Genomic DNA, 16,384 nt, shown 5'->3' on the forward strand with positions numbered 1-16,384 from the left:
TATTGTTAGGCTGAAGTCACCTGTCAATCTAGGTATTAATTTAGCAATGTCTTTCTAATTACATGTGTCACGCCCTTCAAATCCTAATCCTGCAGGACAAGCTTACAAAACTATCACAGAAATGTACTAGCCCAGGCACAAAATCCACTTGTCCTCCCTTTGCCATACTGTTGCTAATGGTTTTTTTTTACTTACCCCAGGCAAATGAGAGATTAGGAAATTGCAAGTCTGCTTTAAAATAAGGCACTCACATCCAACAGGTTGCGCATTCAGACTCTGAATTTCTGCAGCAAGACAAGAAAAAGAAAGTTGTTCCGTTAGCATGGCAGAGCTGGGGAATCACACAGGGAAACAGCATCCATCCCTCACTGTTTGCGCCTTCTTCCACCCAAAACATTAATCACAAGGAACACTCAAACAGACTGTTGAAAGCAGTAGCAAAGAATGGCAGAGAAGGGCAATCTTGAGATTTAGCCGTACAATCCTCACCAACGTTGATGGGAGTTATGCTGAAAAATCCCTCTGCAAGGAGTTAAAGCTATGCCCTTGTATTTGGCTGCCTGAATGTGCGAAATGCTTTTGTCTGTTCTTGGGTAAAACCCAATTCACATCAGTAGAATTGTGGGTCCCACCTCTAAAGCTCTATCCTCCATGACAAGGGGCTTGCCTTGTCTTGATGTATCGTGACAACAAGCCACATACATCAGATCACGGCATGACATCATCAGCTGCACTGATCCTGAAGATATTGGGTGACGCTTTTAACGTCCTCTGAGCCCACGCTTACAAATTTGTGGGACGCACTCAGTAAAACCCAGGGCCGAAACGCAGGGTGAATGGAACCTTGAGTTATTTCTGTGCCCACAAATTGATATCTACCTCCAGCTCTGCAAGACTGCCTAATAAAATGGAATCTCCCTTCCAGACCAAAGGGCTTCCTTTCAATAAGGATTAAAAAAAAAAAAAAAAAAAAAAAGACATGAAAAAAGAGCCCAGGAATCAGGTGGGTAGAACTGTACGGCACCAATATCCCAAAGCCTGTCTGTCAGGGAGGATTTACAGTGCGTTTGTCTGAGTTCCCCAGAAAGCTGCCAAACAAAAAGCAGCGGACAGAGACAATAAAGTCTACCGGGAAAGCACCTCTTGTTAAATGATGATACCTCCTCACTCACCTACTCTAAATCTTAGGCCTCTACAAAGCAGAGGCTGCCAACAAAACCATACTGCACAGCAGCTTTGCAACAGAGATACCTGTCCATCAGGGTTCAGACCTGAGACCCACCCAACTCGTGAATTAAATATACGAAGCAATGTCTGCAAGGGTCAAAAGGTCAACGCACCAACCCAGTCATGTGTCTCTTCCCTCTGCCTGTCCCCTTCCCCCTTGTGCCTCATCTCTCACCAAGTTTTCATTGAAGCTATTTGTTCTTTTTCAATTCTCTTCCCTCCTTGGGTCTTTTTGCTTTCCTGGATCATTTTTCTCTTGCTGATGCCAACATTTTAGTAGTGGGATCAACTGCTGTCAGCACAGGAAAGTAACATGGCCCCATTTGGCACAGCTATGCAAAAAGAAATGTTTCTCCAGTGCTGGCGGTAGAAGATTAACAGCTGCCACACTACTGCCCCTAGAGAAATAATAGGCCTAACTCTTGCATCTCTAGAACTCACAGCGCTTTAGACGCAGGTCAGTTTCATCGTCCCCATTTTACAGATGGGGAATCTGAGGCACAGAGTGGGGCTGTTTCTTGGCCAGAGTCACCCAGCAGGCCAGTGGCAGAGGTGAGGATAGAATCCAGGTCTCATGAGTCCCATGCACTATGCACTAGGCCACTCCCAGCTAAGTGGCATAGACTAACAACTTCCATCGCTGTGGTGGCTTTCATCCTCAAAGATCCCAAAATGCTTCATAAACCATGGGCCTGATTCAGCAAGGTACCAAAACCTGTGCCTGACTTCAAGCATGCATGCAGCGCTGTTGACAGGACCAGTCCCACCAAGGCTGAGCATCTTAGCTCCTACTAACATCAATGGAGGTTGAGGGTACATGGGAACTCATATATGCATGTAGGAATCAGTTCAAGCTACCACGGGAATGTAACTACATGCATGGAATATAGCAGCAGCTCTTTAATACCACAAAGCAGTACTGACCAACAGAGAAGCGCTGGAAGCCAAGAAGAATACTGAACACAACTGAAACCGGCAAAGGAATTAAGTTAATTCGAATATGATCACCAAAACTGGAATTTGGCCCGAACACTAGGTTGGTTTAGGAAAATTAAAAGAGGCATTTAAAAGTTAGAGAGAGTTCTTCCTCTGTCAGTTCTTGGTGAGGCAATCACTGAAGCCTTCAAGCTCCATGAGACAGTCTGGAAGTGAAAACGGAGGTACAAACTTAAAAGGCATTAGACGTGATGAGCTGTCAGCTTTGTTCTTCACAGTGGTGCTTGCTGCACTTGTACATTAGAAGCCTTTTATGTCTGTGGTGAAAAGTGGCCTTATTTCTTTTGATACTTTGGGGAAGCAGGATTTTAGTTTATAAATGTCACGCTGCAAGAAGTTGCAAAACAGCAACAGAGGAACCAATACGTGCCCCAGTAAAACCAGATCCAGCTGTTAGTCCATTTATCACACTGCCTGGTGGTCCTGTTGCAAGACAGGGGAAACAAAAACACTGAGACACACCATTGTTTAGCCAATTATTTGGCGATGTATTTAGGGCTGGTAAATGGATAGTGATTTGGTCATTCATCCGGGTCGGGTAGGGAAGGGCGTCTGTAGGGTCAACGCCACATTGGTTGCAGAAGTGGAAAGGTGAGTAGTGAACGAGGTAGGAGATTACAGGAAGAGAAAGGATGGTCTTCTAGTTAAGGCAACTGAATGTCACCCTGGAGAACTCTATCCCTGCTGGTGTCACAGAGCTCCAAGGCGAGAGGCTGGGCAAGTGACTTAAAACAAACATTTTTTCACATGTGGCCCTGTGTACTCCTCATTTTCTGGGAACCCGGCTTGAAACACCTGGAGCAAATTATCCAGAAGTGCTGAGCGCTCACAACTGCAACTGAAGTTGATTGGAGCTGTGCTTTGAACACAAAGTGCTCTACAAATGATACCGTCTGTGAAAAATCAGGCCCCAGATGTCTCAGACTGAGCACCCAAAATAAGTGGACACTTTTGCCAATTTCTCATCTGAAAAATGGAGATAATACCACTGCCTAGCCATTGCGAAGGTACATTCATTAATGTTTGTAATGTATTCAGCCTCTCTGGTGACAGCACCATGGGAAAAAAGTTAATTTTGCACTCAGTGCAGGGTTCAGATGATATGCGTTAAATAAAGCCACACATTCAGCAATGAGAATAAAAAGAAATGTTAAGTAACTACCCATTCAACGAGCACTAGACATTCAGTGCACTCAATGGGTCCACGTCCTGTGGAAAAAATAGTTTTCAATCATGTAGTCAGAGATTGTATCATAATAAGAGCTGTGCAAATAACTGACTGTTTGGTTTGCTGGCAGCTCTGAAAAACAAAACAAAATAAATATAACAAAAATATGACTCAATCCAAGCCAAAACCAAAGAACGAACTTGACCTCGGACCTCCCTTTCCTCCCCCTCCATCCAGGTGAATGCCCCAACCACTAAGCTATGGGGTATTCTCAGGGGATCTCTTTCTATCTTTTCTGACGAAACAGTTCCAATTTGTATAAAAGACCTGAATAGTCAGAGAAAGAGTAAGAATGACTCTAGAGACTGGTGGTTACAGATCCACAACACCAAGCCACTGCCACTTGAGCTAGTGGGGTAAGTGGTAGTGGTAGTAGGTTGTTATCATCAGTGTGGAACAGCCAGTAGAGGACGACGACAGTGGGTTTCACAGCTATTTGCTGAAAGCAGAGGAATGTGGAGACTCAGGAATCTTGGGTTCAATCCCAAATTCAGATGGGGCCTTTGTTGTAGTAGTTATAAACCCTTATTACGTGCACCCTCTTCCAAGATGTCCTTGCCCCTCACCCCTCTGCATTCCCATCAGGCAGCTACCTCCTTCTCCACGTTGGTTAGGAACCAGTTATGGAGACATGAAGAGCACGGAAGAGAGCCTCACTGGCTTTCAGTTCCAGTGCCTGTTGCTCCAGCAGCAACCAACAGCCAGAAGCAACTGCAGAATAAGTCCTTCTCAGCCCCAGGAGCGAGCATACTCAGAACACATAGAATGTTTGGAGAGTTCGGCTGCCAAAGTCTAACAAGTTTCCACTGGGCACATGCAAAATGATTTTTCAGGAACTTATAACTTGGCCAAAATTAGGCGAATTTTACTCAGAAAAGCAAAAAACAAATCTCTGATACCAGGACGACCTCCCTGCTGAATTTCGAAGTCCCGATCCCACAAAGTAGAGATACCAGAGCTTCTCAACAAAATGGTTGAGAATTTTTTTTAATGTGGACAAAACAATGTCTTTTCCCCCTAATCTCATCTTCAGAAACTGTTGAACCATTTTAACTGAAACTTTACGAGGTGAGAGAAAACCAGCCTGAAGCAGACATCTGGCATGGAAAGTGTTCAGCAATCTTAACTATGGCTGTAGTTACTAGTTCTGTCTATAACATACTCTGATGTCTATTATACAGTATGGTAAAACAGCTGCTGTGTTTAAACTGCACTTAACACTAACATAGATCCAATCTCTTGAGTGCAATACCCTTGCTGTTAACAGCACACAGACCATTACACAGTAGTTTGGGGCAGGAAATAAAGAATTTTGTACCCCGTTTAACCTGTATGGGGTACTTTGGGTAAGCACATCATAACTCATGTGAAGTGAAATTTGGCTAGGACCCCAGGCATAACCACCCTAACTTGTAAAAAGCTATGGGATATTTAATGACAGCAATTATCAGGGTGGTTTTTTAACTAGTCCTCTGAAAAGCTGCACCGCCAACACCACACACACACACACACACCCCGACTGTCTCTTTTGGACATTTCTCTCCGAGTTAGTATAGAAACAGCACCATTTGCTGAGTCATCATTCCCAAGAACATCTCCCGCAGCTTCGGACTCTCAGAGTCCAACATCCAATCACTGGCCTGGCTTATCCCTGCTTAACTTAGGAACGCAGAAGAGCACACAATGGCCAGGGTCGCACAGCTGAAGACCAAAATGTAGCACACGATACAACAGTCACACACTGTTACACTGGTGAGGAGTCAGAGAAGAGCAACGAGAATGATTAAAGGATTAGAAAACTTGTCTTAGAGCCGCAAGGAGCTCAATCTATTTAACATAAAGAGAAAGTTAAGGGGTGACTTGATTACAGTCTATAAGCACCTACATGGGAAACAAATATTTAATAAAGGGCTCTTCAGTCTAGCAAAGAAAAGTCTAACATGATCCAAAGGCTGGAAGTTGAAACTAGACAAATTCAGACTGGAAATAAGGTGTAAATTTTTAACCATGAGAGTAACTAATACTTGGAACAATTTACCAAGAATTCTCCACCACTGACCATTTTTAAATCAAGAGCAGATGCTTTTTTCCCTAAAAGATCTGCTCCAGGAATTATTTTGGGGCAGTTCTCTGGCCTGCATTATCCAGGAGACCAGATTGGATGATCGCAATCGTCCCCTTCTGGTCTTGGAATCTGTGAATCTATGTCAGAAAGACTTAAGAGTTACCCACAAGGCTTACAGACAGACTGCTCAAAATTCAAATCTGCTGCTCACTTCTGTCATTTCTATAGTGCCTGAAATTTCATACAAGGAAATGACATGGAAAGAACTAATGCCGAGCAACGATCAAGTCAGCTCTGAAGTTTTATCTGAAATAGGAACCTTTTGCCTGTATTACCTGTTAAGAATGTTTCACTAGCCAGGGATATCCAGTCTGGTATATTAAATTAAACTGAAAGTTCAAAAGGGAAGAGCTTTCAGTGTGGTGGGGGGGGGGCGGATTTCAATGTCAGGTTACCATAGACAACTAGACTGTTTCCTGTAAAACTAACTCTGATTCATTTCTAAAAATCTGACAATCAAATGTTCTCTGAAATTTACCAAAAAATTAATAAGAATTTGTGTCATGTCCCTAATTTTGTGTTAAACTAAGGAGATGCTCAACCCTCTTGATCACATTTTACAGCTCAAGTAAAATATAGGACTGCTGTCGTAGTTCAGTGATAAATTTATGATCACAGTTTCACCACCTCTCGCTGCCTTGGAGGTAATAAGATGTTAACGAGGGGGTGGTATTTGGTAAAATGAATATGAACAGAGAGTGAGTTCATCTGTCTCTGGGCCTGTCTACATGCATAACGTTCAGAGCTAAATTTAAAGATCACTTCTGCTAATCTGGCCTATTATACTGTTTGGTTGGCAGGGGCCAAGGAGAGCTGCAAGATCATGGCATCACATCAAGTTCTAACTCATTCTGGATAGAAGGGGGTCTGAAGCCAGTCTCGGCCTGAGAACTTGCTTAGGATATAAAATAGTAACAGTACGTACCTTGCCTTCCACCTGGGGCTCTCAAAGCGTTTTACAAACATTCATGGACTAAATTCCACAAAACCGCCGAGTACCTTCACAACAGCTATATGGCAGCAGCCTGATTCTGCAGGTGTGCTGAGCACCCACAATAGCAGCTCAACTCAAGGGGGGACTCCCAGGAAAGATGCTCCAGGAAGTTGGGATGTAGGAGACCCAAGTTCAAGTCTCTGTTCTGCCATAAACTTCCTGTGTGGCCCCAGGGGAGGTCACTTTGTCTGTGCCTCAGTTTCCCACCTGTACAATGGGGATAACAGCACTGCCTTGCCTCCCAGGGTGCTGGAAGGACAAACATACTGCAGATTGCAAGGCACTCAGATACTGTAGTCATAAAGGCAAGATCTGGTTATTTTATAAGCCGGTGCTTGGGAGTGCTGAAAATCAGGTCCTCAAACCTGTTTACATTCACCCAGGGAGTCTGTGGGAACAGAACTCATCCCAAGTCATAAGAGTTTGGCCATGAGACAATCCTCTCTCTGTATTTTGCACTGGAATTGTTTCAAATGGGTTTTAAGCACTGTTCCCAATCCTTGCAGCTGCTAGAAACCACCCAACAAAGCTAGGGCCAACAGCATCTCTCGCTGACTCTGTGCTCGAGAGTACAAGCAAGGCCTCTTGCTTCCCTGTTCACTCTGTGGTGCCTTTTCCACCACTCCGCTTTCCCTGGCATATTGTCCTGCAACCGTTAATGGCACCAAGTAAACCTGTAGGGTCCCAGAGAGTGGGAAAAGATCCTCCTTTTCCATATCAGGACCCCCTGGGACTCACCCTCCTGCCATTTAGCAGTATGGGAAGAGCAGGATGGTTGTGATCCCCTTTGGGAGTCTCCTGGGGGTCATGAGAACCCCTGCACAATACCATACCCCCTCTCTGTTATGCGTAGCCCTTGCACCCTTTCACAGGACGGTGTGAAACTTTATGCATTATCAGCCATGCTCCCAAAAAGGCTGTGGGAAATGGAAACGGATTACCGGTACTGTCCATCCCCCCCTCTTTTAAGAAAGTGAAGGTAACTGCATAGAAAGGAAAGCACTGCTGACTCTGTGACGCTGGGGTTTGGAAGGGGAACTCTGCAAATCAGAGAGTAGAAGCAAGAGCAGAACATCCTGCAACCTGTATCCCCATCGCCGCCCTGACGATATGCAAGAGGCGCTTCGGGAAATGAAGCCATTCGTGGACAGGAAGTACGTTTGGTGCAGACAATGCAACTAGGAGGGAAGCAGGAGGGCACGCCTGCTGGTGAAGAAAAGCTCTCTTGGGCCTCAACCATAGGAGGAACAATTCAGCTTTGGGAAAGGAGGATCCCACTACAGCTGGCAAGTCCACCAAGGCCCAGGGTGTTCTCCTGGCATAAAGATGTCCCCGGGATGCTCTCACTCCCATGCACCCGGCTGTTTGATGTCAGTGTCATCAAAATGCTCAATACTCAAGAGAACTGGCTTCGTGGTCTACATCTCCATTATAAAGCCACTCTCCGGAGTGAGCAACTGGGCATTGCAAAAGGAGGGATGAGACTTAGCCCACAAGGCTTAGAAGTTGGAGCAGACAACTGAGGTCAGAGGTTAGACCAGTTGACTGCGGAGTCAGGACACCTTGGTTCTGTGCCCTACGTAGCCAATGAACTGCTGGGAACCTCTGTACCTCAGTTTCCCACTGGTAAAATTAGTACAATGACCCTACCCCACAGCAATGTCATGAGGCTAAATTAATTTTTGTGAAGCAGTTTAAGTGCCCCCAATGAAAAGTAGTTTTAAAATACAGCATTTTATTAACAGGTGACAATCACATCCTTTTGGCCTTAAAAAAATAATCTATGAATGATGGCTGAAGCAATGGGAGTACAGAACGCACTGCAATTATTCCCAATATCCATTGTGCAGAATTCATCAATAATAATAATAATGGGGCCTGATCCTCGTCAGGGGCTTTATGGCCATCCTGCCATATGAATTGCAGCAACACAGTATTTCATTATATTTAGGAGACAATGCAATATCTCTGATACCACTGTGAGGTAGCAGTGGATGTATTTTTGTGTTGGTTGGAATTTTTTGCTAAGAAAAACATTTTGGATGAAAAACAAATGAAGTTTCTCAAAAATATTTGCCACCTATTTGTCTTCCATACTGAACCAGTTTAGTAGATCTTTGACATAAGAACAGTGACCGCAGGAGTTAAGTCTTATTCCCATTTTACAGAAAGGGAAAATGAGACCCAGGCAGCGCTAAAGCGTGACTTTTCCAGAAGCCTGATCCACAACCGTGAGTGCACGAAGTCCATACGGAAGCATACACAGTTATATCTGCACAAACAAATCTCTGGTGTCAGCACTGTTTGAAAGTCAGCCTGGAAGCAATCTAATCGAAAGCCAGAGAAGGTCAGTGGCAGAGTCAGGAATAGAACCCCGGAGTCCTGACATTCATCCGAGTTCAATTACCACCTTCCCAAGATCTACAGGGCAGATCCAAAAGCAGTGAAATCAACGAGTGTCATACGACTGGATCAGGCCCGAAGAGCATCATTAAGCCCCAGATTTGGCAAAGCTCATGATTAATATTAACCATGTGCTTAAGTGGTTCACTGAATCAGAGCCACAGTGAAGGAGTCGCTTCTTCTCAGTTTTGTCCCACTAACAATTCAAAAATATTCTCTTTCACACCCACACCTGACTCTGGAGAGCTCTGCCACACATTCAAAGGGAGGATAACTTTAAAGCCTGCACATCTGGAAGGCAAAATTTCCTTTACTTCTCCTGATCTAAATAATCCCAGTTGTGGGGTGGGAGGGGCATTACAAGCATGTGATGGAAGCTTTCATTAATGTGAATTGACCTTCACTCCTCTTTCTTCGATTGTCACAAAGTCCTCTATTAGCTTCTCTGGATAATTTCCAGCAGTTGTTGCAAAACACAGCTTATGGAACACAGACACAGACACACATTTGCTCAGACAGAGGCTCAAAGATCTGAGCCAGGCATCTTTGTTGCTTTTTTCACGGCATGTGTAAAAGGTTTTTGCCTTCATGCAATGTTGGAAGCTGTCATAATGAAACATCCTCTTATTAGAACACGGCCCAAAGGAGCGACTATTCCAGATGCTTAACAACACGCTTGCTTTTATATGAAAAACAACCGTGGAGAACAAAGTGATGTGCTACAACGTGAAAGTTAAGTATCGAAACAGATGGGATCTCGACACAGCTGCACAGTTCTAATCCCTCGAGTATTTTCATAGTCCATTCAAGAAATAGGGAAGGACGGTGGAAAGGTCAGCGGAAAGGAATGTTTGCAGTTAAACAGCAACCTCATCTCCTCGTTAGAGTAACTAGAGATCTCCTATCTGCCAGTACTGAGAGCTGGTTCAAACTTTCAGTAAAAAAATAAAATCATCAAAAATGCCCTTTGGGGGGAAATGAAAGACTTTTCTCAAAAAAGCTGACTTTCAACTATGTTCATTTTTCAAGAATTTTCACTGAAAGTGTCATATATATTAACATTTATAATATTAACAGACATTCATCTGAAAAAGTGGGTATTCACCCACGAAAGTTCATGCTCCAATACGTCTGTCAGTCTACAAGGTGCCACAGGACTCTGTCACTTTTTACAGATGCACACTAACATGGCTACTCCTCTGATACTAAATATATTAACATTTTTCATCTCACAAACAACAGAGAACCACGTCAGTAACCGCTTTAATAAAAAAAAGTGAAATATTTTTAAAAAATGAAAATGGATGAAAATGGGAAGCTTTAAAAATAAGAACAATTTTGACACATTTTTCCCCAATTTAAAAAAATAAAATAAAATCATTCAGCCCAGTCTCATGGTGAGGAACATGGCACAGATCCCGAGGTATATTCTTAGAGACCTCTAAAGAACATTCTGCAGCCAGCTTAAGAGAACAACTCTAGGGGATATTCAGAGAAGGAGACATGGTGCTGCCTTTGGCACGCATGCCATAGGTTGCCTACCCCTGCTCTAGAGCGTAGGCCTTTCTTCTCTCAGTCTGAACAGGGCCCAGCTCAATGGGGCCCCTATCAACTGAAGGCTGTGTGCACTACTGCAATACAATTCTTATAATTATAGTAGGACAGCTGCCCAACCCTCGCCCTTGTGACAGTAATGGTCCCACTGCTATTGCCAAGGAGGGAGGCAAATAGTAAGTGGCTACTTTCAGTAGCCAGTGAGTCACTGCCTCCATGCATTGTGCACGAAGTGTCTCGCAGTCTCACACAGACCCAATCGATAGAGGAGTAACGCAACCGACTCGGACAGCCTTACTCAGGGCTGGCTTTAGGAACTGCGGGGCCCAATTCGAATACCTGGCAGCAGTCCTGGTCTTCGGCAGCGGGGGGCCAAAATGCCACCAAAGACCCAGAGCAAGTGAAGGACCCTCCGCCGCCGAAGACTCAGACCACCACCAGGTGAGTAAAAAAAAATTAAAAGGCGCCTAAGGCACGTAGCTCTCTTAGGCGCAGGCACTGGGGAATCGGGGGAATCAGCCTAAAGTCGGCCCTGGCCTTACTCCCAATTTTCACTGGTGTAAGTGAGTTCAGAATCTGGCCCTGGGTCTGTAAAGCTCTTCAGGATCCTCCTAGATGAAAGCTGCACCAGGGAGTGGATTGCCTGATCTCCTTGCATGTTTCATGGCCTATATCCACCTACTTCCACTTTGGCTGGTGAAATGTCAACTTTGCACCAGCCAGGAAGCTGCCATGGCTCGACAGAAACATGCTTGCCCCCTTTGGCCTTCCCCATTGCTGCAGGGGTGACGGCAGCCTGGTTCCGCCCACTCACTTCTCGACAGCGGAGAACATTTCGTGTTAGCTTCAAAACAGTTACACGATTGGGCAAAATGGTGCCATTAAGCCCCGGCTAGATTTCAGCCTTGCTGGTTAGTTGTGCACCCAGGCACCTGAGGAGGTAGGGTAATTAATGTGAATCCGCGTCTTGTTTTTTCACGAATAAAACGCCATCCAACTACTCACCCACTTCTGGGGAAAATCAGGGCTACCATTAAAATGCAAAAGGCCCAGCCTGAGCAATGCCCCAGGTTCAGCCCCCGCTGACCTGTTTGCTCCCCATTAAACACAGATGGAATTTAGGAGGCACTGACAGTACCATAAACACAAACCACCATGCCAGATGTGTGCAGAAATACAGTAGGTTCCAAACATCTTCCTGCCAAGTGGCCCCACCGTATGTTGGGTAACATCCAGGGCAGTGAAGCGACACAGCCAAATTACTGACTGGGGAAGCTTCCGAGCCACAATTTGGATTCCAAATAGGCTAGGAAGCCACATGCTCTGAACTGGCAGCTGGACTCCATAACGTCATTTACAGGGTTGCATTTGTGTGTGACCAGCCAGTGATAGAGGCGGGGAAAGGAAGGACTGGCCTGTTCCTTCCCGTTGATTCTCACAAGATGGGTCCAGACCAAACCCCAGGAACCCAGTGCTCCAGAATGCGGGGATTGTACTTTGGGGTGCAGGTCTGACACGCGCCCCCAGCCTCTGCTTCTGTACGGTGCATCCAATGACTGGGCCTGCCAATTAAGGCCTGGAAGCTGCAAACATTAATGTACACGTCCAATCTGTCGGCTGAGCTCAGCTGGACTATTCACATGTGTAAAGCCAATCAAGTGTTTGCAAGCTCAAGATCTAAGCAAGGGAAGATTCAAGTTAGATCATGACTGACATCATCCCTGGACTGATTCCCTTCCTCACCCTCCACCCACTGCCAACAGGAAGAGGCAATTCTGGGAAAATATAATTTAAAAGGGGATGACGAATCAGATTGATTTTTAAGGGAGGCAAGACAATAGAATTAATGAAGCTGCAAGCAGTGCTACTCTGCAGTTAGACAAGAGTCCCTGAAAACTGCAGGACAATCTGCCCCGAAAAGCTCACAGAAAATAAATTAACTTACGTTTGACAATGTGTTCCCTGGAGCCAGCGCTCAGAACATTGGCTTCCCTCTCAGCATTACACAGTTCACGTTCTGCATTAATGGCAACACAGAGTCCATTTTCTGGGGAGAGAGAGTTCCAAGCGTGCAGCCCTGAGGAATGTATTGTATGTCTGGTATTCAAGCTGCGTTCCCTTTTCCTGTTCCATTTCTTGGCCGTATATGGAGCTGAGCACAGCAGGCCGGGTCATGGAGCACAGCCCTGCATGCTGAACGACCCTGGACTTCCGACTTTGTCTGTCTTTGTTGGAAATCCAACACATCCATCCAGGAAAAGGCTGGAGCTAATGCACTGTGTAGTGGCTCACCCAGCATTGGCACACAGGGAAGGCAGTGTGTGCTGAGCCGGGGATCAGTTCACAAAACTTCATGCAGCGAGCCGTGTTCACGTACGTGGTATTTTCTTCACCAAATGGGATGTGCAGCTTGCAAACTTAACAGACACAGACACAGCTTTAAAGGGATATTGCCCAGACTGGCAGGGCCCAAGTCATAGCTGCACATGAAATAAACTGCAGCCTTAGAAGGAGGCGATTAAATGACTTAACTCCGAGAAACAAAGCCTGCCCAGAAATCTGGCTAGCTAATACACACAGGACTCCCTGATAACTAGGAGTGTAGGACATGTGTCAGCCATTGAGATCTTTGGACTAGGGAAGTTCCTTTCCATCGGGAGGTGCAATCCTTGGCTATCCCTACTTTTAAGTCTACCGCTGCTATTTCTGAGGCTGACAGTGACAGCTGAATCCTGCACTGAGTGACAAAGTACAGCCTTGTAGCAGTTTTGAATTTTCCACCTTTTAATTTCATTCAACATTGCCTTGCTCATGTAGTATGAGACAGGAGAAGAGATGCCCCCAATCTTCCTTCTGTAGCCTATTCTTTATTTTATATTCTTTTACCAGGTATCTTTTTGTTCATCTCCTTGCCAAGGTAAACAAGTCCAATCTTTCCAATAACTCTTCCTAGGAAAATTTAGGTGTTGGAGGAAGCAGGATTAGTGAATCAGCCAAGGGTGCTCTTCATTCTGGATCAACACAGAGGAAATGCTCCATCGTGGAGATAGAGGGCTCTGTGCTGTCTTTTGGGTGGTCATTAAAGATCCCCTCATACTTTGCAACAGAGCAGCAGTGTTAGCCATAATACTTATTTGGGAAGATGAAATGTAATAACCTGTCAAATAACCACCTCAGGTAATTTACCTTCCACCAATGTAAATATCCTGTAGCTTAAACAGCTACACTATTCTCCTTTATTAGCTGTCCTAAGCCATTTCATAATGTTGTTGTGCACTGCTAAACTGTCACTGAATTCCACCCTAGAGGTGGCTGCACTGGAGTGAAGGCTGAAGCATCCCCTGTACACAGAAGATCAAGGTTGGAAGAGACCTCAGGAGGTCATCTAGTCCAACCCCCTCCTAAAAGCAGAGCCAATGCCAGCTAAATCATCCCAACCAGGGCTTTGTCAAGCCTGACCTTAAAACTCTAAGGATGGAGATTCCACCACCTCCACAGGTAACCCATTCCAGTGCTTCACCATCCTCCTAGTGAAAGTGTTTCCTAATATCCAACCCAGACCTCCCCCACTGCAACTTGAGACCATTGCTCCTTGTTCTGTCATCTGTTACCACTGAGAACAGCCGAGCTCCATCCTCTTTGGAACCCTCCTTCAGGTAGTTGAAGGTGCTATCAAATCCCCCCTCATTCTTCTCTTCTGCAGACTAAACAATCCCAGTTCCCTCAGCCTCTCCTCATAAGTCACGTACCCCAGTCCCCTAATCATTTTTGTTGCCCTCTGCTGGACTCTTTCAAATTTGTCCACATCCCTTTGTAGTGGGGGAACCAAAACTAGACGCAATACTCTACGTATGGCCTCACCAGTGCCGAATCGAGGGGAATAATCATGTCCCTAGTTCTGCTGGCAATGCTCCTACTAATGCAGCCCAATATGCCATTGGCCTTCTTGGCACCAAGGGCACACTGCTGACCATCAAGACCTGCCTCCGAGGAGGTGACAAGACTTAATTGCTTACAACGTTCATCGCTGGATTCCGACAGTTACGCTCCTAAGCACAGAGTTAAGCCTCTAAATAAATGTGTTTGGGATGTTCAGGGAGCCACTGCAGGAAAAGAGTTCGCTCCTCATCCATAAGATCCCCAAATAAAAAGCAGAGCCAGCAGCACATTTGCAACTTTAGCTGCCCTGCTGCTGTCTGTGTTAACACTGTGTGACTTTATTATGGACAGGGATTAAAAACAGCACTGACAACTTTTAAAAAAAAAAAACTTCAGCAAAAGCCGCCTCAGGTTGGAAGGATTAGTGCGAAAGCTGTTTGCAATAAGGTGCAAGATTTCATTGCTCCTTCCGCAGTCACCACCCGCCTTTCTTCCACCACCCTGGTAGCAAAACGTGTCACTTAGCCATGAAAACCATTTCAGTGTCCTGCAAGGAAAGCTCATCTAACACACACATCCCCTCCTCTGCAACGGCAGGCTCTGAGCATTTGCCTGGAAAACCCTTCTTCATTGTCACTGTCAAAACAAAACAGTGCTAAAACTTCTCGCAATATGTGACTAATACGCCTGGAACTTCTCTGGAGCTGCCAGTGTTTTTGGGGGTGGCGAGAGAAGGCAGAGGTTTAAAGAGAGGGGAAAGGACAAGCAAGAACCACATGAGCTGCTTGACATTCCCACAAAACTTATCAGATCTGAGTTGCGACGCTTTCCAAGCAAAAGCACGTGATGGGGTGGGCAGGAAATGGCACAAAGGCAGCCGCACATTTCTTCGAGGTGCACTGGCTGCCTCACAGTTCCTAAAAAGACATTTACTGTCCAGGCTGCAACAGCTGCCCCACTGCTAACCTTCGCAGAGCACACAGCTCCTGACTGACTGGCTGGACAGAGAAGGGAACACTGTACATCCTAACTCTGACCTTGTGCCCTTCCCCACCCAAAATATTTCCCAGCTTCATTTATTTGGAGGGGGAGGGCCTTGTGAAGGAGGGAGAGAATATTAGGAATTTAAAAATAACTTGAGGCAGTTTCTACAATACTAGACCAGATCCTTAGCTGGGGTAAATCAGCATAGGGCCACTGAAGTTAACGGCCCTACGGTAATTTACATCAGGTGAGGATTAGACTCACTTAGTAGACATTTCTACTAAAAATGATCATCACATTTCATACAGACAAAAGAAGGGGAGCAAAGACACTCGCGCTAGCACAACAGGTAATATCCAAACCGTAGCTTCGTATTGAGGAAGATCTCGACGCGTTTCACAAATCCATGTTAATATTTACTCCCATTTTACGGCCAGTGTAAACGAGGCACAGAGAGGGGCAGTGACTGACTCACGGTCACACAGCAAGTCAGCAGCAGAGTCAAGAACAGAACCTAGCTGATCAGACTATCTGATACGCTCAACACTGGCCCGCTCTTGTCAGTAATGGGCCTGACGCAAAGGCCATTAAAATTAATGGCTCAGCTACATTATGAATCTACAGCGAAATCTGCACCATTGGGGTTTTTTTTTAAATTGGAAATAAATAGAAATCAGTTAATTGCTTAGAAGAAAACAAAAAAATAGTGTGAGAATTTCTGCAGAGGAAAAAATTACTCTCTCTCCTTTATGGCTTCTCACTGCAGCTGGTTGAAAAAAAACACATTTTTTAAAAGTCTAATTTGAAACATATTTAGGTCTTGCTGTGCTCAGCACTGCAATGCCTAACTGATTTAGGAGCCTGTCTCATTTTGAAAAGGGATTTAGGTGCCAAAAATCCTATTGGTAGTTGATTGCTCCTAAATCACTTGAAAATGAGACAGGCATTGCAACACAGAGCACGGCAACCCCTAAACAGGCTTTAAATATCTGGG

The 16,384-nt window shown here is 45.1% G+C and overlaps 1 protein-coding gene across 7 annotated transcripts in view; it reads right to left on the minus strand.

Annotated features, from left to right (window-relative positions):
• The window catches only part of LPP (LIM domain containing preferred translocation partner in lipoma), a 454,652-nt gene that overhangs the window by 355,756 nt on the left and 82,512 nt on the right, over positions 1-16,384 (minus strand). For 6 of the 7 annotated variants that reach the window (XM_032777311.2, XM_032777310.2, XM_032777322.2 and 3 more), the window contains one exon: positions 196-284. The exons of the other annotated variant lie outside the window; for it this stretch is intronic. The gene's annotated coding sequence lies outside the window, so the exon portion shown is untranslated. The remainder of the gene's footprint in view (positions 1-195; positions 285-16,384) is intronic. 7 annotated transcript variants of the gene reach the window in all.

This window comes from Chelonoidis abingdonii, chromosome 8 (genome assembly GCF_003597395.2).
Source record: "Chelonoidis abingdonii isolate Lonesome George chromosome 8, CheloAbing_2.0, whole genome shotgun sequence".
In the NCBI taxonomy this organism is placed as follows: Eukaryota; Metazoa; Chordata; order Testudines; family Testudinidae; genus Chelonoidis; species Chelonoidis abingdonii.